Raw genomic sequence first — 23,188 nt, forward strand, 5'->3', positions numbered from 1 at the left:
GGCTGCTTGCAAGGCAAACACCACTATGCTATCTCTCCGGGCCCTGAATTCCCATTTTTGATCTGCTTATATTTGAGTAAAATATTCACAAAACTTAGCTTAGACACTTAGAAATCTTGCTTTGTAAAATATCTAAGCCAGAATGGAAGTAAGTCATTTGAGTAAGTAAAATGAAAAAGAAATCAAATGGCTGGGACCAAAGAGGTACTACTGGGGATAAAGCAATTGCGTTATATGTGGCTATCCCTAGTTCCATCATTGCACATTGAACACTGCATCTGAACAGAAAGCCAGGCATAGCCCCTGAGTACTGCGGGGCATACTTTACCTATTCATCCTCTTGGAAATGAAATAAAAATGTACTTTTACTTAAAAGTGAAGTATGTGGTTTTTGTATATTCAGGTATATTCATGAACCCAAGGGGAATGATTCAGACCAGTTGAGTATCTAATCTTATTGGTCACATAATCTCACTTAGATTATTGAAATAGGCCATCAGTACATTTTTCTGAATATTATTTACACAGGCTTAAGAACTAAATTGGTCAGTTAATGTAGTTGCTATAAAAACTGCTGCTTTAGGATAAAAAAGAAAATCAAAACTCACACACAAACTTTTTAGCCACTGCTGCTGCTGCAGTAGCTACCACCATCACTATCACGGTAAGCGTGTTCATCTCCTACCCCTCAACATACGACATAAAGCATATTATATATGGGTCTTCCTTATTGAAAAAAAATATACATATATTGGAGGGGGGTTGCAGATAACCAAGTTATAACACGTATTAGATCAGGTCAAGCCATGTCCTTGGAGACAAATTATCTCATCTGTCCATTGAGGGTCATATTTTTAACTTTCCTCACATGTGATTATAAATTTAAAATTAAAGTTGTGCTGTTTCATGCAGAGAAAAAATGCAGATAATGCACTATCAGGCACTGGGGGAATTGTTTATCAGGTTTGTTTTGTCTTTTTTTGTGGGGGAGGAAGGTGTAAAGAAGAGAAATACAAGTGTTCTTAGGTAAAAGGAAGTTCTCAAGCTTGTTAATCAATGGCTGTGAAAATAGATGTCAGCATGAGAATCTGGGAACTTGTTTGATATTACTGTTCTCTGGTCTTATCTTAGATCTAATGAATCAGAAACTCTGGGAGTGGAACCCAGCAGTCTATATTTTAACTAACTCCTCAGGAGTTTCTAGTGTGCTTTCAAGTTTGAGAGTCACTGACACAGATTTCCTGAGTTTTATTCTGTGTTTTTGCCATAGAATGGTAGAGTGGTATCAGAAAGGTGACAAACTTGGTATATCTTTGGTTTGTTTAGATTGCTTCATGTTGCTTTAAAGCAAAACAATAAAATTATTACTCTAAACCAAGATTATTGCTTTTCTTTTTAGTAAATATGCAGGAATCTAGAACTTATACTAGCAGGAAGAAATATTGCTTAGGAAATGGGATTTTGTAGCTTGCTGTTTAGTTTTTGCACACCTCTGGGAGTAGGTCTTTCAACTTCAAGGGATCCTTTTAAACTCAACTGAGATGATTAATTCAGCTCTGCAAGGTGAACTGATTAAATTATTACCTCAATTTTGGCAGACAGAAGTTTGCTAAATCCAACTATTCTCAGGGCTTATTCCTGGTTTTGTGTTCAGACATCATTCCTAGTGTTGCTCCAGAAAACAGGTATGTGGGATTAAATCTGGGTGGGTTGCATACAAGAAAAATGCTTTACCTGTTGTAATATTTTTTTTGTTTTTCTCTGGACTTAGTTCTATCATAGGATTTCTACTTCTTAGTATTAACTACTAGAAGGATGAAAAATTAGCTTGGTCTGTGTTCTCATTTATGCCTTTAAATACATAGTATGTACTTAGTGAATACTTATGAAGCAATTTCATTATTTCACAGGTTCCCCTTACCTCACATAATCTTAGGATTTCTACTGTGTCTACACACCAACTGTACTATTATTTTGTGCTACTTTTAAATTTAGGTTGCATTTACATGCAATAAAATATAGATTTTTTAATATTAATAATTTTTATTTTGACCAAAATGGATTATAAATCATTCACAGTAGTATTTCAGGTTCATAGTGATTTTGAATCAGGGGCATTCCCAACACCAGTGTTGTCCTCCCTCCACCCCTGTTCCCAGCCTGTATCCCATATCGCTCCTCCTTTGCCCCCCAGGCTGCTAGTACAAGTGGTCCCTTCTGTGTCTAGCCTGTTGTAGATAGGGTATTTTATAACAAATAATTATATATTTTAAATAAATAATAATAAATGATTGCTTTATTTAAAAACACTATGGTTACTAGGTTGTTCACAATACAGTTGTGTTTTTTTTTACAGTTGTAAAGTTGTTCATGATTGAGTTTCAGTCATGCACCAGTGTGCATGAAAAGTAGATTTCTTAAATGTGCCTTGAATGATACTAGACCTAGAGGCATATGATATTAATTTTTATATTGATAGTTTTTATCTGATTTGCAACCATATTAATAACTATGGACTTGTATCATCTAAAATGTCCACTCACCTAACCCTTCTTGAGAAATTCTTTAAATTAAAAAATCAGCTTCTATATTGTAAAATTGTAAAATTTACATTGTAAAATTTAAAGCTCTAGTGGAAGGGGATTCTTTCAGTTTTTTTGATGGTGGATTTTTGATGAAGGAATATCTATCTGAACTCTTGAAGTTACCTAGAAATAGTATAAAGTGTTGGCAAATATCTGAGTCCTTTGCTCAAAAATGTTGACACTGTTTCCTTTAGCACTCACATCAGCTTTTTCCACTTCTTTCCTTACCACCATCTTAGAATAATTGCTTTATCTTAGAAAACTTGTTTATTTATGTTTTACAGAGATTTTTTTTAAGTCTTAATTATTTAGATGAAGGAGAGCCTTTTTGACAAAGGAAGGAATCATTTCCAAAGGATTGATGAGTATTTTTTACCATGGTAAACAGAAAATGACTGCTTTGAAACCAAATTGTTACACTCTGAAACTGATTTCTTCCATAGGAATCTGTGATAAGCAATTAATATGTAGGTTCTATGTGAGGCCCTCTAGGAATATTGTTAACTAGCTGGTACCCTTTAGATAGAAATGAGTAAATCTCATAAATAATTGCACATTTCAAAAATTTGAGCTAAGTATTTATCCTTGAGCTTTACTCTGCTTTAACCTATGGATCCATTTAGTAGCTTGAAACAAAGTGGGAGTAAATTAAAATTCAAATTACATTTATCTTGTTTTATTTAATTAGGCTTACTGTTAGAAAGTCAGGTCCTAGTAGGTGAGAAGCTTAAGCCTAGTGTTTTAAAATTAGTTATGTATGCTTTAGAATATTTGCAACATGAAATTTACTCTTTTTTCTATAGCAATATATGCTTATTATGGTTAGTTATACATATATAGAAATAGTTAATAAAACACTTGATCATTGTTATCATTAACGCTGACTGATTTTTAAATATGTATTTTCCCATACAATATGTAATATCATACAGTATATAAAATATTACAGCTTTCTAAAGTTTGGCCCTGTACTCTATATTTTGATTGCAATATTCAGCCCCATTGTGATTATCTGCTATATTTTATTTAACAATTTTATCATTAATTAAAAGTTTCTGTTTTTGCATCTTTGAGTATAACAGTTCTGTGGATTTTACATGACTTATGTATCTAATTATATTTTAAAAGCTTTTCTAGATTCTAGGAGGCAAAGGCCAATTAATACTGCCAAACAAGGCAGGATGGGAGGGGCTGGAAATGGGCACATAAGCTGCTATTTGCCAACAAGCACACCTTGCAGGTGCTGCCAGAAGACCTTGTCTTGTAGCCAAAATATACACACAATCTAAAGATCACAGCCACAGACTAAATTGGGGCAGGAATTGAGGGAGCTAGAGGCATCTGCTGAGAAAATTGAAGAGTGGGGGGCCTCTGAGGTGGCGCTAGAGGTAAGAAGTCTGCCTTGCAAGCACTATCCAAGGAAGGACAGCGGTTCGATCCCCCAGTGTCCCATATGGTCCCCCCAAGCCAGGGGCAACTTCTGAGCGCTTAGCCAGGAGTAACCCCTGTGCATCAAATGGGTCTGGCCGAAAAAAAAAAAAAATTGAAGAATGGACTACTGGGCATAAGTATCAGAATGTCACAGAAAACTGTGGCCAATAATTCATCTGAAATTCTGAAACAATATACATGGTCACTATGTACCATATGCCAGGAATTGTGCCTGGAGCTTAGGGGTCCTCCATGAATATACCAAATTCATCTCTATATGAGACTAACATTTACATTCTGGTGAGGCAAGTCTTTCTTGGGTGGGGATTGACCAAAGCAAGGTGGAGTTCTGGTTCTAGAGGAACCAGAATATTGAGTGTTCTTGGAGTATCTCAGGGATCAGGAAAGGGCAGAGTTGGTTATCAGAATGAACAAGGCCACATGCAAATTCATAGAGAAAGTGACTCATTCATTATAAAGTCTCTAAGGAGGGGCCTACAGTGTACTTTCTGTTCTAAGGTTTTATGAGGCAAACAATGATCCAAACCGCTGCCTAAACCTTCAACGTTTTGGTCCTACACTTGGTTACAGGAGCTGTGAATTAACTTAGAACAATAAAATAGTTAACTCCAGGAACCAGTGCTATTGTACAATAGGTAGGACCCACATCTTTCATGCCACTGACCTGGGTTTGACCCCTGGCACCCTAAATGATCCCCAAATCCCACCAGGTGTGATCCATGAGCACAGAGTCAAGAGTAATCCCATATCACCACTAGGCATGGTCCCCAAACCAAAAAATAAAAATTCAATTCAATTCATAACTCTGGACTGTGGTTTTTTTTTTTTTGTTTGTTTGTTTTTGGGCCACACTGGGCATTGCTCAGGGGTTACTCCTGGCTGTCTGCTCAGAGATAGCTCCTGGCAGGCACAGGGGGACCATATGGGACACCAGGATTTGAACCAACCACCTTTGGTCCTGGATCGGCTGCTTGCAAGGCAAACGCCACTGTGCTATCTCTCCAGGCCCTGGACTGTATTTTAGGTTCTGGTTTCTTTCCTTGCTTGTATCCTAGCAGGTTTTTAATAAATATTTATTTGCAGAATACATGAATTTAGAAGAAAATAAGGATGAGTCTTCAGTGAGAGAGAAAAAAGTTAGCCATAAAGATATGCCATAGTCATTATTAGTTTGGACTCTGGTGTCAAACAATCCTAGACTCAAATCTTAGCTTTTCTGTTCTCATGGTCTTTGAGGTCATGGATAGATTACTTAGAACTTTTGAATTTCTATTTCCCCACCTGCAAATTTGATACTAATAGTATCTAAAGCACTTGGGTTCTTAAAAAGAGTCGAGAACATTTGTGGGGTACATAGTGAATTATTCATAATTTAATAGATAGTAGATGATTTAAAAAGTAGTTTTTTAGGGACCAGAGTGGTGGCGCAAGTGGTAAGGTGTCTGCCTTGCGAGTGCTAGCCCAAAATAAACCGCTGTTCTATCCCTGCTGTCCCATATGGTTCCCCAAACCAGTAGCAATTTCTGAGCACATAGCCAGGAGTAACCCCTGAGCGTTACCAGGTGTGGCCCAAAAATGAAAAAAAAAAAATCAAAAGTAGTTTTTTCAGTAAAGAGTTTTATAGAGTCTGGTGGTGCTCAGGATGCTATGTGGTGTTTGGTATTAAACTCAGTTTTAATTATACACATAAAAGGCACCACTGAGCCACATCCCTGAGCCAACTGAGCTCCTTTTTTTCCCCTAGAGATACAATTATTTTATGTAAGAATTATATAGGGCACTGTGTATAGAAATAAGTATATGGTATAACCTGGCTCAGCCTTCCATTTGTTCCAAGGCCTTTGCATTAAAGATTCTCCACTAATTGTCAAGCTACTAAAGAAGGTCACCAATGGACTGACTTTTGGAAAGAGAACATTTGTGTGTGTGTGTGTGTGTGTGTGTGTGTGTGTGTGTGTGGTGTATGGGGGAGGGCACACATCACTTTTCTCTATCTGTAAGAAATAGAAGGTTACCTCAAATAATGGTAATCTGTGTGGGCACTCGAAAGATAGATTCTGTCATCAAAGATGTGAGAGTTTATGATGGTACAAAAATGGTTTATAGACATACACTCAGAATTTTATCAATTTAATGTATGCTATCTTACTTCATACTTTGCTTCTTCCTAAAATATTTACTGGCATGTCTGAGTCTCAGAAACAAAATGGTTCTGTCAGACTCAGTGAGTACACAGCAGCACTTAGTCAGACTTCGTCAGTCTGCTCCTCCCAATACCACATTACCCTTCCTTTTTGGCACACTCTGTGGTACTTAATTTGTAAGAGAAAAGAAAAAGAATGGTAGGTTTAATGTAGACTGTTTTATAAAGCTTGTTGACACTGCTCCTGAGTGTTGTATTTCTGAGATCTTGTATGGAAAGGTCATCTTGAAATTTCTAGTAAGGTCATGAATCACTTTGTGGCCTAAAAAAAAAAAAAAACAACCCAGTCTACACAGGCCCTTCCAGAAACCATGTGCTTCTCTGTTTTTCTTCTCCATGATGTGTCTTCCATTCTTCAATCCATGAGAACTCTCCATCTTTATCTCACTCACTCATCTCCTTAGGAAAGAGCCCTATGATTTTTCCAGGCACCTGATACATGTGGACATGGAGAGAAGTAGGATGGCTAAAAGGAAATATGAAACAGCAAACAGGCTGTTGGGGGCAATTCTTCCCAAAATAAATAAATGAATAAATAAAGCCAAATCTGACATTATCTTCCACACACAGTAAAATAATTAAGCAAAGAATCTTACCGTTTTCTCCATGTTGCTGTTTCTATACACAGTGAGTCTGAGGGAATTAAACAAATTTCTTACATGCAAGCTTCTCACTTGCAAGGCATTGCATTGAGCCTTTAAACAATCTCCCTATTTCTTATAAGCGTGTTTGTTGTTGAGAATAATCACTTTCTATTCATGATTATTATTATTTTTTAATCATAGCCACCATTCCACTCTAATTCCAGTTGGGTTTAAGTAAAATGTACATGGTTATAGCTGAGTCAGAAGGTGGTTGACTGGCAAAAGGATTACCTGGAGGCACTGGTGCTTTTCACACCTCTTTTTGGCTCAGTAGCCTTGACTCACAGCAGATCCTTTGTCCTGAGGCTCTTCCCAAGAAGAGCCTGGTGTGCTCATGGCAGCATTCAGGCCATTTTGGAAATTTATCATACATAGTTATGTTTAGAGCTGAGGTTGACTGACACATGCTTTTCAAGAATAAGTTAATTTTCTAGAAAGCAGTTTGGCTGTGTCTAAAAAGGCACACCTGAGAAATGATTTGAAATATGAACAGCTATGTTGTTTGTAAAACTAATTCCAATATTAAAAAGAATGTTCCACAATATGATCTGTAGCATATGAAAAGCAGCTCTTTAAATGTTAATGAAGAATTTTTAATGATGTGAATAATACCATAGTTGTCCAAAGAAAACAGGTCATAAAATTGACATGATTTAGATAGTTTTAGGTATTGGCAACTTTAGAGGTATTTTTTAAATTATTTTCATATTTTCTATATTTTCCAACATATTCTGCAGTAAAAATAATGTAAAAAAACCCGATTGTAGAATATCTTTACTTTCCAAGGAAATGTAGCAATTGTTCATTGTTCATTTCTAACATATCACATCTAGTTTCCCTTATTTTTTTAAAATATAAATTTATTAAAATATTTCACACAGATTTTTGTAGCTTATCACAAAATAATTCTTTTTTTTTTTTTTTTTTTTTTTTTTGTGGTTTTTGGGTCACACCCAGCAGTGCGCAGGGGTTATTCCTGGCTCCAGGCTCAGAAATTGCTCCTGGCAGGCACGGGGGACCATATGGGGCGCCGGGATTCAAACTGATGACTTCCTGCATGAAAGGCAAATGCCTTACCTCCATGCTATCTCTCCGGCCCCCACAAAATAATTCTTAACTATGATTAAAGTTATTTATATTTTTTATTTAATGATTTTTTTATTTTAATCAAAGTGGATTACAAATCTTTCACAGTAATATTTTAGGTACATAGTGATAATGAATTAGGGGCATTCCCACCCCATCCATATTGTCCTTCCTTCATCCCTGTTCCTACCATGCATCCCATATCCCCCTCTTTAAATATATATATATTGGCTTTTGGGTCACACCCGGCAGCCCTCAGGAGTTTACTACTAGCTCTACCCTCAGAAATTGCTGTTGGCAGGCTCCGGGGACCTTATGGGTGGCCAGGATTCAAATTACCCACCTTCTGCATGCAAGGCAAACACCTTATCTCCATGCTATCTCTCTGGCCCCAGGGAGGAATATTTTTAATCAAAAATTGTTTTTACAGAAAAAGTATGCTCTCCAAAAAAGCAGAGTACCTTGAGCTACCATCTTTCTATTTACCTGTAAAGCTGCAGTTAAATGAGATCCAAGCATTTCCCATACACTGGAAAAACATTAGAACATTCATAACTTTATTATTTGTCCTAAACAGATTTAAATAAGTTGATATTTTTTTATTATTGGCTTACTTTTGGATTCGATTCTCAAACAAAAAGTTAATCAATTTGATTACCTTTATTATATACATACTTCATTTTTTTTAGCTAAATATATTTTTCCTTGTTAAACCTTCTTAGCCATTTAAAAGTTGAATTTATATGAGTCTGTAATGGATATGAGCTTAAGATGTAGTCATCTGAAATTGAATTTACCAAGTGGATGCTATTTTAATACTTTGTTTTGACTGATTAACTAAACAAACTGATAGCTAAAAATAATAAGCCCTGTCATCTTCCTAAGTGAAGCCACCACAGAGTATTATGAATTGGTATTAATAAATATATTAAGAATTGGCATTTAGGTTTCTTTTGCAACAAGGTTCCTGAGTGGAAGGTTTTTTTGGAGAGAGCTGGGGGTTGAGGAAAAAGGGCATCACATCTTCAAATACAAGTTGTCAGGTACTGTCCTTATTCCTTGTTTACTCAGAGAGGAAGTGCTGGCTCAGAGAATATTTGAGGCCTAGTTAGCAACCCCTAGTAGTTTTTCCACTATTGATTAGAATTTGTGCTACTGTTTCAGGGGATCACATAATTTTATTTCCATGTCACAGCCTCAAAGACTTTTCTAGACGATTTGGAGAATTTAGTCCTAAAGTGACCTCTTTGTAACTGGTATTTTCTGTTCACTTATGGATGGACTGTTGATGCCAATTTTTCTATACTTTGAAATGAGGCCGAGTAAATCACCTGTCTCATTTACTCGCTCATAATTTATTATTCTTTGGGTAGGTACCTTATGGGTTTTTTAGTTTATTTTTAGTTTGGCTATACCAAGTGTTGGTGGGTTGCTCCTAGTTCAAAGGTCAGAGGAAGGTCACTCTCACTGGTGCTTGGAAGACCATGGTGTACCATAGATTAAACACATGCGAAGCATTTGCTCTAGTACAGTGACTTATCATTCTGGCTCCCAAGAAGGTGTTGTTTCTTACATCTCCCTCCACCTTGTTTGTCATATCCTTTAACCAGAGAGATATACAGCAGATAAGTCAATCTGAGTTTGATCCCCAGCACTCTAAATGATCCCACAAGCCACCAGAATGATCCCTTAGAGCTTATTCAGAAGTAAGCCCTTAACATAGCTAGATTTGGCTCCTAAATCAAAACCAAAACAACAAAAAAGTATCAGAGTTATGAAATGGCCTCATCCCTCCTCTGGTTTATAAAGTAGAATCCCTGGAACTTTCTAAAGACCATCCCAAACATCAAAACCCCCACCCCTTGGGCCTGGAGAAATAGCACAGCGGCGTTTGCCTTGCAAGCAGCCGATCCAGGACCAAAGGTGGTTGGTTCGAATCCCGGTGTCCCATATGGTCCCCCGTGCCTGCCAGGAGCTATTTCTGAGCAGACAGCCAGGAGTAACCCCTGAGCACTGCCGGGTGTGGCCCAAAAAACAAAAACAAAACAAAACAAAAAAAAAAAACCCACCCTTTGTTGTAATTACATTGCTATATTGAGTTAACATTCTTAATTAAGGGAAATCTATATAGTCTATCGCTACAAAGTCAGCTAGAAAGGGAAATGAAAAGAAAATTAAGAGACAATTTGGTTGGCTATCATTAATCCTTATTTAACCTTGTGGGAAAGTAAAACTTTTTTTCTTCTATCTTTGCTTGTAGGTACATTAAATTGATGAAAAAGTACTGTGCTGCTGGAAGGCTGGGGGTAGGGGGTGTAAACAATGGCACTTTACCAGATATTCTCCAAAGGAGCTGAAAATAGTTTTTCTTTTAGCTGTTTTGCCATGTAAGATTCAATGACACTTAAGTGATTTGGGGTCAGTATCTAATAAGCACATCTGTGTCTCAAATGGAAAATCAGCACAGCTAGACCGCCATAAGCATAAGCCTAGGTATATCTAGTGGTGTCTCCAGTGTATCTACTTCATAGGAAGGGTGAACATTCAGAATTTTATTTTGCACACTTCAAGTGCTAAGTTCTGAATCACCTATTTAGGGCATGCAGAACTGCATAATAGAATGGAATTAAAAACTGCTTTTCTTCATGTTCCTCCTTCTCTCCCCCATCTGCAACAACCTTTGACACTGCAAAGATTTTGAAAGCCACACTGTAAGATTAGTGCCAAGGGTCTTTCAAAGCATGCTTGCAATAGAAAATCTGTTTTCTTATTCCTTAATCCTGAAAGCCATAAAGAAAAGAAGAGAAAAATGTTCTTAATGAACTCTGCAACATCAGCTTCTTGAAACTTGGGTTGTTCATGTGAATCAAAAATAGCTGAAAGTAGGTCATATTGTAAAAAATGAGGTAGGCTTCACCTCACATTTTATTGACTTTACTAGCCTTTATTTTTATTCACAGTGGCTGATCTTTAGCTAATGACTGACCCAAATAAAGAGACATTGATTTTCTTATTTTCTTTATTTTCACTGTCTACTTTAGAATATCAGTAGTAGGGGGTCCTCAGATAGTAGAGGGTGGTTTTTTTTATTCACAAAACAAGCTTTAAAATTGGGAATTGTTGTGCTTATTTTATAGATAAGACTGATATAGTTAATTAAGGTAAAATGCTCAAATACACGCATGCTTGTTAGTAAGAGACCTGAGATTTGGGAAAAAAATTTCTATCTAGGAACCCCAATGTATTCTATTGCATTCTCTTTATTTAAATTTTAAAAATTGCTTGATGAATAGAAAATAGACTGATGTTAAAATAACTCTTAAATTTCAATCTAAATTCTCTTAAAGACCATATAAATATTATAACATTAAATGATTTTAAGAAATGCCAACAACATTTATTTGATTGGAGCACTTAGAATGGTCAGACATTACTTAACTTTTAATGAGTCAAAGTGATAAGATCTACATTTTTTTGCTGTTTAATAATTCCCAGAGAAATGTGGGTGCTTGCTCAAGGTTGCAAGGCAGTAAACAAGATTCAGTCCTGGCAGAACCAGAATTCAATCCTCAGACCAGAGTTTTCACAGTTCAAGTGATTCATTGTACTTCAATCAGTTTAAGCAAATGGAAATGACCTGAGGTAATACATATAAATGAAAATGATATATTAGTCTTTCTTATTGAGGTCTTATAATATTTTTAATACAAAAAAGCTTATTTTGTTCAACTATTACAGTTTTTCATGGGCAGCTGGTTATAAAATATTTGGTTGTATTTCTTAACCTTTTCTTAAATACATTTTAAAAATTGGGGCACAATCGAGTTGGGTACAAATCTAGCAGTACTTACGTGTTATACCTGTTTCTCTGTTCAGGTATACTGAACAGCTGCTTTTCATGGGCCATATGCAATTCTGGAGATCAAACTGGGGTTGGCTTTATGCCAATCCCTATACTATCTCTCTGACCCCTTGAACACATTTTCATGAGATTTAGTGCTACCTACTGTGCTACTGAGGCATCTTGAATAGATTTAAAAGAGTATTCAATGGGTATACTTTTCCTTCTGAAAGGCTATTTGAGGACTGAGTTCAGTCTTTTACAAGGTGGAAAGTAGTTTTTTCTGAGCTGTAGATTTTGGCCTTGAGTGGAGGTTATAGAGATGCTGGGGACACTGGGGAATGGTAATCTGCAGTTTAGTTTTTAAATTAAGCCAGCCCTGCACTGAGCAGCAGCAGGAGGAGATAATTTGTTTTGATTGGATTTGGGTTTTTGTGTGGGCCTAACTGGCAGTGATCAGAGTTTCTGCTTGCTTCTGCACTTAGGTGTGGCTTCTGATGGTCCTCATACATGATAGACAGTGCTGGTGATTGACCTAATGTTGCCCATAATCTAGGCAAGCTTTTTAACCCCTCTCATATCTCTTCACTTTCCAAGGAAGAGGCACTCAGAACCTTTCCCTCTACACAAAGAATGCTTTCATTTACAGAATTACCTAGGGTCTGGGTACAGTATTCAGTGACTGTGGACTTGCCGCCACTGTAGTTGGTGACATCCCTGAGAGGAGATGTAGGCCTGAAATTTCAGACACAGCCCATCAGTAATCTCTAGTCTTTCTATAAAAAAGGTATTCATAAATGTGCTTACTAAGATTTTATAAATTTGTGAACAGAAAACACTATTCAAATTAATTTTTCAGAACTTGAGAAATTAAATATTTTTAGGGCAACTCTCTTTGCATCTCAGGGTATCTTTACTTCTGAGGTAGATTTTGCCCAGAATAAAGCAAAATAAAGTATCAAATGGAATTATATAATTTTACTTACAAAATACCTTCTTTTTTGTATAACTAAGTTATAAGGACACAACCCATATTCTTTTTTCTGAAGGTCACTCCAAAAAACTCAAATTATTTAAGCTCATTCATGTTTGAGAGGATATGATTTATTCTTTGATTATTCAAGATATGTATTCACCGTTCACTTATATGTCAGGTTTTATGTTTTGGTTTTAGTTTTTGGGGTCACGCGGGCAGCACTCAGGGTTATTCCTGGCTCTATGCTCATAAATCGCTCCTGGCAGGCTCAGGGAACCATATGGGATGCCGGGATTCAAACCATCATCCTTCTGCATGCAAGGCAAACTCCCTACCTCCATGCTATCTCTCTGCCCCCGTATGTCTGGTTTTTTAACCCCAGAGCTGCAGGGACCTCATGTGAATGAGAAAACAATTGACATGTTAACAAGTAATAACAGATCAAATGACAAAAGAATTGTCTATGAAAATAAATAGAGCATAAGGATTATGTTTGTATGCGTGGGGTGAGTTGACTTCCAGAATAATGTGAGGAAATACATATGAACATTTAAGTCCTTCTCAATGAGAAGGTATTTCAGGTCTTCAATTTCATGCCAATGATTATATCATTTCAAAAAAAAAGGTTTACATTAATTTATATATGATTTATATATAATTATAATAAAAGGTTTACATTAATTTAACCATTATGCTTGAATATTTGATTCTTGTTGATAAAAAATTTGAAATCCTTAAATAATTGGAAAAGGATTAATAGAATCAATGAAAATATTCTATGCACCTGGAAAAGTTTTGCCCAGTCTCCAGATAGGGATAAACTGAGCCCAGGATAGGAATTTTTTAGGGTAGTCTCAGAAGGCAAATTTATGTATTGTCTAAGAGGACTTCTGTCCTCTAATTCAGTAGGCCTGATGTGGAGGACACAGGAGTGCTTTTTTTCAACACAAAGGATTTTTAATGAACCAAGTTTGAAAACCATTCAAGTCTGAATGAAGATGACATAGGATTTATGTAATATTAAAACTAGAGTGGGGCATTATTGTGGGTAAGCTCAATAATAAGGAGATTCTCCTGCTTTTTATGACATTGTGAAGCTATACAAGAGAAGGCAGGGTTATGTGGTAGAAGTTAATAACCCTCACCTTCAGCTACTTAATACACTAAAGTATAATTCTTGTTCTTTTAATGCTCAGCATGAACTGCCATCCTCCAAACAGTAACTGTTATCTGAGAGATTCCATAGACCCTTGTTGAGTCAGCTGAAAGGGGTGTCCACTTATGTGGGTTGGAACTAACCAGAGTTTCTGTTTATTTTCTATTAGGCAGGAGTCATTTGACCCTTTCTAGGTGCATGGGGCAAAGACACATCATGCATGTGTTTGGGAAGTAGACAAAATAGTTGTCGGCTAGGCTCTGTAATGGGTATTTATCGTTCAAGTCTTGGTGCCATTTCCTACAACAGTGTTTCTCTACCCCCTGTGCTGGATATTTCAGTTCATACTTAAGATTATGGTCTTCTGTGCTCTGAACCCCACTGTGGTATGGCACAAGGCAGAACCAAACTTTTAAAATTCAATTGCACCAAAACTAGGATTGTATAACAGGTCTCACCCTACTTCTGGTTCTCATCCCAGTAATCCTTTTTGACTAAATTTGGTTCTTCCCAGAGATTACAAGTCTTCTTTCTTTTGTTTACCATAGATTCTTAAAAAAACTCATCATTTTTACAATGCTTATTGTATTATTAGCAGGAGGAATATTAAAGGGCAGAGCAGACATCCTGTGGGAAGGGATGATTCTAAGAATGATGTTTGTGAGTTGGAAATTTTCTAGACACTCTAACCATCAAAAAAGGTAAGATGTAAATTCTAGGAAGGAGATAGTTAGTTGCACATGCATTTTGCCTATTTGGCATGGCAATCATAAGTATTCAAGGTAAACTAAGGAGTAAGCAATATCAATAATTGCACAGAGAGATTTCCCAAGTAATGGGTTTCTAGACAGGAAGTATTCAAATCATCTGAGAAATTTCAAAAAAGAAAAGGAGCCAGAGTGATAGAACAGCATGTAGAGAATTTGCCTTATATACTGCCACCCAAGTTTGATTATCAGCAACCCACAAAGTACACCAAGCACTGCCAGGAATTATTCTTGTGTGAAAAGCATTGCCATGTATGTGTGCCAAGTGTGCCACCCCCACAAAAGGGCACCCTCTAAAAATAAAACTATGAAGCAAACAAACAAAAACAAATCCTCTGAGAAATTAATAAGAAATGGGATTCTTAGATACTTCCCCAGACCTACAAAACCAGAATTTCTGGAGCTGCAGAGTAACTATTCATTTTGACAGCCATTTGGATAGCAATCCATGTGTGAAATGCACTGATATAGATGTTTACCTACTTATTATAGTTTTATTTAAATCTAGGTAATTAGGAAATTGGAATAGAGGATCTTTCCTCCCATGGCAAGAAGAGATGGATAAAAGTCTCTCTAGATAGTTGTGAAGGAATCTGCTAGTCTTTTACCTTTAATACCTTAGACCTGCTGCTGACATTTGATGACATTTGATGACCTCAGCAAGAATCAAAATTTAGAAATATGACTTTTCTTTAATTTTTATTTTGATCATAATGGCTTACATATTTTTCACAGTAGTATTTTAGGTACATATCAACATTGAATCAGGGGAATACCCATCACCAAATTTGTCCTCCCCCCATCCCAGTTCCCCTTCTGTAACCCATATACCCCACCATCACCCCCTGAACTGCTAGTGTAGGTGGTCCCCTCTTTGTCCAGCTCACTATTAGTGATCATATATCTGTTTGGACCTGGTATCCTCCCCTGTCTCCCCCTCTATTTAAGAAGCGGAGCTAGATAAATCAAGTTATGTGGCTTTTTTGTTTGAAGGAAAGAAAAGCAATAGATTGGAGTACAAAATAAGAGAAAAAAAAGTCAAATATGCTGAAAATAGGCGGAGTCCTTCCAAAGGATTTCAACCTCAGTTTGAGAGAGGATGTGATAAAGGCAATTGAAACACCACCACAATACAGAAAGAAATATCAAATTAAGTATCCAGTGAGCACCACAGCAATAAAGATGAGCACCACACAACAAACTCAGTTCTGAAATCAGCTCATGCCGGAGTGCAAAAAGAAAGAGAAAGATAAGATAAAATAAAATAAAATAATATTGGAGACATCAACTTCAATCTCAACACTAATATAAATACTCTCAACACTAATATAAATACGTCAAAAAATCGATCAATCGATAAATATGTGGAAAAATTATTGTTTTGTGCTTTTTTTTCCTTTTCTTTTTCCCCCCTGCATAGGCACAGTAACTATTGGGGATATTATAGAGGAAATTCCCTTGGCCTAGGAGATACAGGGTTTCTCCACCCCTGAAGTATACTGTCATGGGATTAACTATAGACTCCTTGCATGATCATTTGCTCTCGCCTCGGTGCTTTCGTGGTGTATGGAAGACTTCTGTTTTCGTCATGGATGGTAAATCAGACCTCTGTATCTAGAGATCTTGGTGACTGTACAGCTCAAGTAACGGAGCTTATGATAAAGTCTTTCTTTGTAGTTCTAGCAGTTCTGTTTCTTCAGTGTCGTTTTAATCCATCTTCTGTAGTTGGTGGTCTTGGTCATTATGTTGCTCCTAGGATGGAGCCTGGGATAAAGTCTTTTGTTATGTTTCCAGAAGACCCGTTCAGATGGGGTTGTCTCAGTCAGACTTCTGGAATTGGAGCTTTTGTTTGTTCAATAGATCCTAGAGCTTTTTGTTGATGTTGTTGTTGTTGGTCCCTGGATGTGTACTGTTCCGTCCTGGTTGTAACATCCAGTCATCTGTATACAGCAATCTTGGCTTTTGCACAGATCAAAAGGGTGACATGTTTTCTGATTTTGTTTTATCATTGACTGATGGGGAAGGACAACTTGCTCTTAGATCAAGTTGTTCCCATAGAAATATGACAGTCAACATGCCTAAGATTCCAGGCTACATTTTATGTATGCTATATAATAAAGCAGACGAAATAGGCTAGCAAATACTTAAAAGCCCTTTAAAGCAAAAGAGTTTCAAAATATCTTTGAACTTTCCTATGTTTACTGATAACTTTTGGTCATTTTTCTTTACTCTTTAGATACAATCAGATATCAAATATTCTATGCTCATAATATTCTCTGCTCAGAATATCGAGATACTCTGTTCACAATATGGCCTGATGACTTTTTCAGAGGCCTCAATATAAACCTTAAACTACTTTATTGGGAACATCTTTTTTTTATCACAGTGTTTTTTTTAATTTAAACACCATGTTTACAAGGTTGTTCATAAAATGTTTTCTTTTTCATAGATAAAGTTGCTCATGATTGAGTTACAGACATAGAGTGTATATATAACAACTTTCACCAGTGCACATTTCCCTCTTCAACTCCCTGATGACCTATTCTCTGGCACCCACCCTCCTCCACCTGCCTCTGGGACAGGCATTTCTCTCTCTCTCTCTCTCTCTCTCTCTCTCTCTCTCTCTCTCTCTCTCTCTCTCTCTCTCTCTCTCTCTCCTCTCCCTTTCTCTTTCACTCTCTTCCCCCACCTCCTCTTTTCTTTAATGACACTGTGGTTTTTACTACTGTAAATGTTGCAAAAGAAGGGGTGCATATTAGACCTTCTCTACTCTAACTGTACTCTCTACTCTTTGTGACAAGCTATTTACCATGGAATGGTTCTCCTAATTTCCATCTCTATTGTCTTTAGATATCATCTATTGGGGACATTTTATCTCTCTTCCTCTTCTAGAGCATCACATACTTCCTTAGATGATCAACACTAGCTGATTAAAATCAGCAGGCCCCTGGGTGATCATTAAGGACCTCAGTCTTTATGGTGTCTGTAAGATGGTGGGGTCAGTGTGCAAATGTGTAAAGTCTCAGGTCTTACTTTCAGGGACAGGTGCCAGATTTCAGCAAGATTTGCTGCCTTTTTCATATGAGCAGCAGACCCACATTTAAGATACAAATGTCTGCTCTTGGCTCTTCTACAAAAATCAATTAATGAATCAGAATCCAAAATAAACTTCTTCTAAAGTGGTCTTTTGGCATGTCAGAAAACAGTCAAGTGCTTCCTTAAATCTTTAAAATGTTGCTGATCTTGGTTGTTTGCATTGGCCACCAGTAAACTTACCGTAGAAAATACAGGCAACTCAATTACATTGCAGAAAAACAACAATGAATATTTTAAAATATTCCCCATAATGCTAAGTCTGTGATATTTGAATAAGTTAAATATAGAAGAAGCATGAACATTTAAATTCCAGATGATGTATTTTTTGGAGAACGTGCGTGGGATGATTCCTAAGTAGTGTTCAGGGACTCTGAGGGCTAGTCCTGGCTAACCTATATGGTTGGTGCAAAGCCAGGACCCTGATATACAGTGGTACCAGGCTTTCATTGCTGGAGACCAGCTAAGGCCATTCTTATATTGCTCTGGGGCCATCAACGCCACATCCAATGGTACTTGGGATTTCATGAGGTACCAACACCCTAACCAGGATCCTGACTGAGCAAGCAAATTATGTGGCTGTGATCCCTGTGTTATCTCCTCAGCCCAATTATTTTTTGTTGTTTATATTTTGGGAGGCCACACAAGGTTGTGCTCAGGGCTCATGCCTTGCTCTGCACTCAGGGATCACTCCTAGCTGTGCTTGGGGGAATCATACATAGTGATGGTGAGCATGCCAGAGATATTGGTATGAAAGGCAAATACTTTAACCTCTGGGTTATCTCCCTGGCTCCTGAATTATCTAATATCATATCCTACATATACCCTAAATATATTCTATTTTACTTATCACTAGAATCTACTTATACTCAAAAGCTAGTTTGTGTTCACTCTTGAAGCATATGCACCCAAACTGGAACCATACAGAGATTAGCAATACCCCTGTAAAAAGAGAATGTGTAAATTTGTGAAGAGTATCATATTTTAAAAAATAAATAAATAAAAAGAAAACATTCAAAATTTATATTTATATACATTTTATATTTAAGTGATTTTTCTTTATTTGTCTGACTTGAAGAAAATGAATTATTAAAGGCTATGAAGTTGTTCAACATTTATTATATTTAGACACAGCCACTAGACAGCAGAGGCATTTATTTGATTTTGGACTCGGTTTATTAAACCATTGTTATTTAGTTATTATCACTCAGGTTTGGGGCAAACTTCTCTCTTTTTACCTTTCTGTGCTCTTCTTTCTGATCTCTTAGCTGTTTGCAGAGAGAAAGGCTGACCCATTGAAATAGTACTAGCTAAGGTCTTTCCTTATAGATTAATTTTAGGGGCGAATTATTTTATTTTGGAGATAGAAGAGATCTGGATATTTCTGGTAAAACCCCAGGTGTTTCTGAAAACTTAGCAACTTCAGTTTCTGAAAATTTTTTTTTTTGGAGGGGGCACACCCAGTGACGCTCAGGATTACTCCTGGCTATGCACTCAGAAGTTGCTCCTGGCTTGGGGGACCATGTGGGATGCCGGGGATCGAACCGCAGTCTGTCCTAGGCTAGCGCTTGCAAGGCAGACACCTTACCTCTAGCGCCACCATGCTGGCCCTGCAACTTCAGTTTCTTTATATTATTTTAATCTTTGACCAATCATGAAACCTCTATAACTAGTCTTTTACAAATTAGGTGATACTAATACAAGAGAGAGTACTAGAATGATAGAAGAATGGGATAGATACTTAACTAAGTTAGATATCCAATTGGCTATTGAGTTAAATTTTCTTTTTCTGAAAAAGGGGTATTATAAGTCAGAGATAAGCCTGGAAACTTTGTCTTCTTCCTTTAGGTAAAAGTAACTCATCTACAAATTATCAATTACCGGTCAATGCTCCTCAAAGTTTTTAAACAGGGGGCTAGTTTACTGTCCCTCAGAATGTTGGAGGGCCGGACTATAGTAAAAACAAAAACTCTGAACAAATTCCTAGGCACACTGCATATAGCTTATTTTGAAGTGAAGAAACAAAATGGGAACAAATGCAATATGTGGCCCGCAGGTCATAGTTTGAGAACCACTGATAATAATGATTCGCCTGACCTCTACATGCTGAGATTCTAATGAGAAAACCAGTGTGGATAATAACCCATACAACTGACAACTGGAGGCTGGAGTGATAGTATAGTGGGGAGGGATGAATTTTCTTTGCACGTGGCCTACCTCGGTTCGATCCCCAGCATCCTATATCCGACATAGTTCCTCAAAGTGCCAGGAGTGATTTCTTAGTGTGGAGCCACAGTAATCTCTGAGAAATGCAGGATTGTGACCAAAAACCAAAAAATAAAAACTAAAACTAAAACAAATAAGCCAAGCAACTGGCAACTTAACAGGCCTGGTTTGGCTTTATATGTGAAAATAACAGAAACCCAGTAGCAGTGGTATATAGTCAGTTTGTTCTTTCTGTCCTAGATTCCAGCTCCTACTTCTCTCTCTAGAGGCATTTTATGCTTGCTTAGTTCTCTATGAAGTCAACAGAAACATAGGACACCAAGGAAACCTGTAAGAGTAAGAGACTCTGACCCACTTTGAAAATTCCTATAGCTCAGTTACTCAAAAGAATTTAAACTTTAAAGACACAGAACCTTGAAGCTAGCACTGTTTTTCATCCAACTCTACCTAGAGAGGGATTGCAGAATCATCTTGGAATGAGCTTCTTCCTTTTTCTCTCCTTCCTTTCTCACTTTGCATTTGTGGATTGTAGATCTAAACAATACACGGTATTGATTAATTTTATTAGGGCATGGAGCTTTTCTTCTCTGGATGGAGTTTCTCTGGGGTTGACAAATTGTCACTGCCAATGCCATTAGGCTTTCTGTTGTAAAATGAAGCAGGGTAAAAGGGGAAGTGCATTTGTTTTTTTTTGTGTTTTTTTTTTAATTAGTGTCTTTATTTAAGTATCATGGCTACAAACATGTTTGTGGTTGGGTATTAGACATAAAAAGTACTCCCCCTTCACCAGTGAAACATTCTTGCCACCAATGACCCCCTCTCTTCTCCCACCTCCTGCCTGTATTCAAGACAGGCATTCTATTTCTCTTACTACCATTGTCATTGTTGTTAGTGTAGTTATTTCTCTAACTGCATTCACCAATCTTTGTGGTACGCTTCATAACGTGATCTGGTCCTTCAGACCTCATCACTATTGTCTCTGGATATAATTACCATACTCTCTTTTATTTTTCTTAAATCCCACAGATGAGTGAGATTATTCTGTGTCTATCTCTCTCCCTCTGACCCATTTCCCTCAGCATAATGGATTCCATGTCCATCAATGTATAGGAAAATTTCATGGCTTCATTTTTCCTGACAGTTGCATAGTATTCCATTGTGTATATGTACTAAAGTTTCTTTAGTCACTCATCTCTTGTCAGTAATCTGAGTTGTTTCCAGATTCTGGCTATTATAAATAGAGCTGCAGTGAACATAGGGTAGCAGAGGACATTTTTGTATTATATTTTTGTATTCCTTGGGTATATCCTCAGGAGTGGTATTGCTGGATCATATGGGAGCTTAATTTCTGATTTTTTTTTGAGGAATCTCCATATTGTTTTCCAGAAAGGCTAGACTAGATGGCATTCTCACCAGCAGTGAATGAAAGTTTCTTTCTCTCCACAACCCACCAGCATTGATTGTTCTTTCTTTGTTTTGTTTGTTTTTGTTTTTGGGTCACACCCTGTGACACTCAGGGGTTAACCCCTGGTGATCTGTTCAGAAACAGCTCCTGGCTTGGGGGACCATATGAGACACTGGGGGAATCGAACTGAGGTTCGTTCTAGGTCAGCCACCGCTTTGGTCCCACTAATTTTTCTTATTATTGTGATGTGTACCAGTCTCTGTGGTGTGAGATGTGAGACTTGTGACAACATGGAACTTATGTTAAGTGAAAATAAGTCAGAAAGAGAAAGACAAATAATGGATTATCTTACTCATAGATGGGCTATGCAGTAACAAAGTCCAGGTATAGGCCATGCCACAATAGAATGGCCACAAAATTCTATAAAAATACAAATTACAAAAAACCAAGTCTGTGGACTCTGAATTGGAAAAGTTTGCAGAATTGGAGGGAGAGGCATATCGGAAAGGGGAGGACCGCAATGTGGCAAACAGATAGTTCTGCTCTGGGAGTAGTAACTGTAGCATGGTACATATTTTTGAATCCATGTAAGTCAATGTTACCACAGTAAATGTTAGAAAACAAGTTTCTCCTCCAAATATTTAAAAATGCAAAACCCATTGGCAATAAACACATTTTCATGGGTCAAATATGGTCCACTGACCAACTTAGTGACCTGTACCACTATAATGTCTACTTATATCAAAGTCAAACATTTGTCAGACAAAAGGTGCATTTTCACTTCATTTGCCTTATGCTTCCTTAGGTAACAAAGCATTGGAATGAAGGACAAAAGAGTCATTTTCGTGCCTTGTTCTTATATTATTTTGTGCTGAAGTATATTCATTCCAGTTTCTTACATTTATATGTGAGTGTATTCACAAAGTTTTTAGGTTATAATTTTCAGATGAGTATTTTTGGTTTTATTGGGCTCTTGGAATAATGAAAGGAAAATATAGATAATATAAGAAGTCAATTCTTTAATACACTTTTTATAAAACTGATGTAGATGTTTGTAAAAAGTTCAGGGGCCAGAGAGATTGTAAAGCCAGGAAGGTCCTTGCCATGTATGCACATGACAAAAAATGTTCAACCCCAGGCACCTAATATGGTCCTCCTCGTCCCTTCCAGGATTGATTCCTAAGCACAGAGTCTGCAGTAATCAAAAGCATCACCAACCTGAGTCCAATACACACCTTCCTTCTACCCATTGTAATGATAGTTGGGACTGGGATAGATAGAGTGGGGTATTTGATTTTTACTTGAATTATTTACTTTAAAACAATAATACTTAAAATTAAAAAAACACTAATTCTTCTTGAATTATTATTTGTGTACTCAAGATTAATTATGTATTTTATTTAAAATATATTCATGAAAATGTCAATAATGCCTGATTATGTAAATCCGCAAATAAATTATCTGTGATTTTTAATAACATGGTAACCTTTTCATTTGTAAGTAACATTGTAACCTTAATCCTTTATAAAATACAAATTATAAAAAAATCTATAGGAAACTTAAATGTCATCTAGAGGAGAATTGTATTTTATAGGAAGCAAAATTATTTTCTCAAGAGATACTAGATGGAATATAAAATTATATAAAACACAATAAAATAAAATAAAAATATAGCTATATTATGGATGCAATATACCTAACATTTCAGAACCCATTTTTTACTAAAACACAAAAACCTTTTAGGCAGGTTGTGG

The 23,188-nt window shown here is 36.8% G+C and overlaps 1 protein-coding gene and 1 non-coding gene across 5 annotated transcripts in view; both read left to right on the forward strand.

Moving 5' to 3' along the window:
* TNIK (TRAF2 and NCK interacting kinase) overlaps positions 1–23,188 on the forward strand; it is a 420,827-nt gene that overhangs the window by 122,346 nt on the left and 275,293 nt on the right. The window lies entirely within an intron of this gene.
* Positions 18,687–18,790, forward strand: LOC126012418 (U6 spliceosomal RNA). Its single transcript, XR_007496896.1, has one exon. It is a non-coding gene; the product is annotated as a U6 spliceosomal RNA (small nuclear RNA).

This window comes from Suncus etruscus, chromosome 6 (genome assembly GCF_024139225.1).
Source record: "Suncus etruscus isolate mSunEtr1 chromosome 6, mSunEtr1.pri.cur, whole genome shotgun sequence".
In the NCBI taxonomy this organism is placed as follows: Eukaryota; Metazoa; Chordata; class Mammalia; order Eulipotyphla; family Soricidae; genus Suncus; species Suncus etruscus.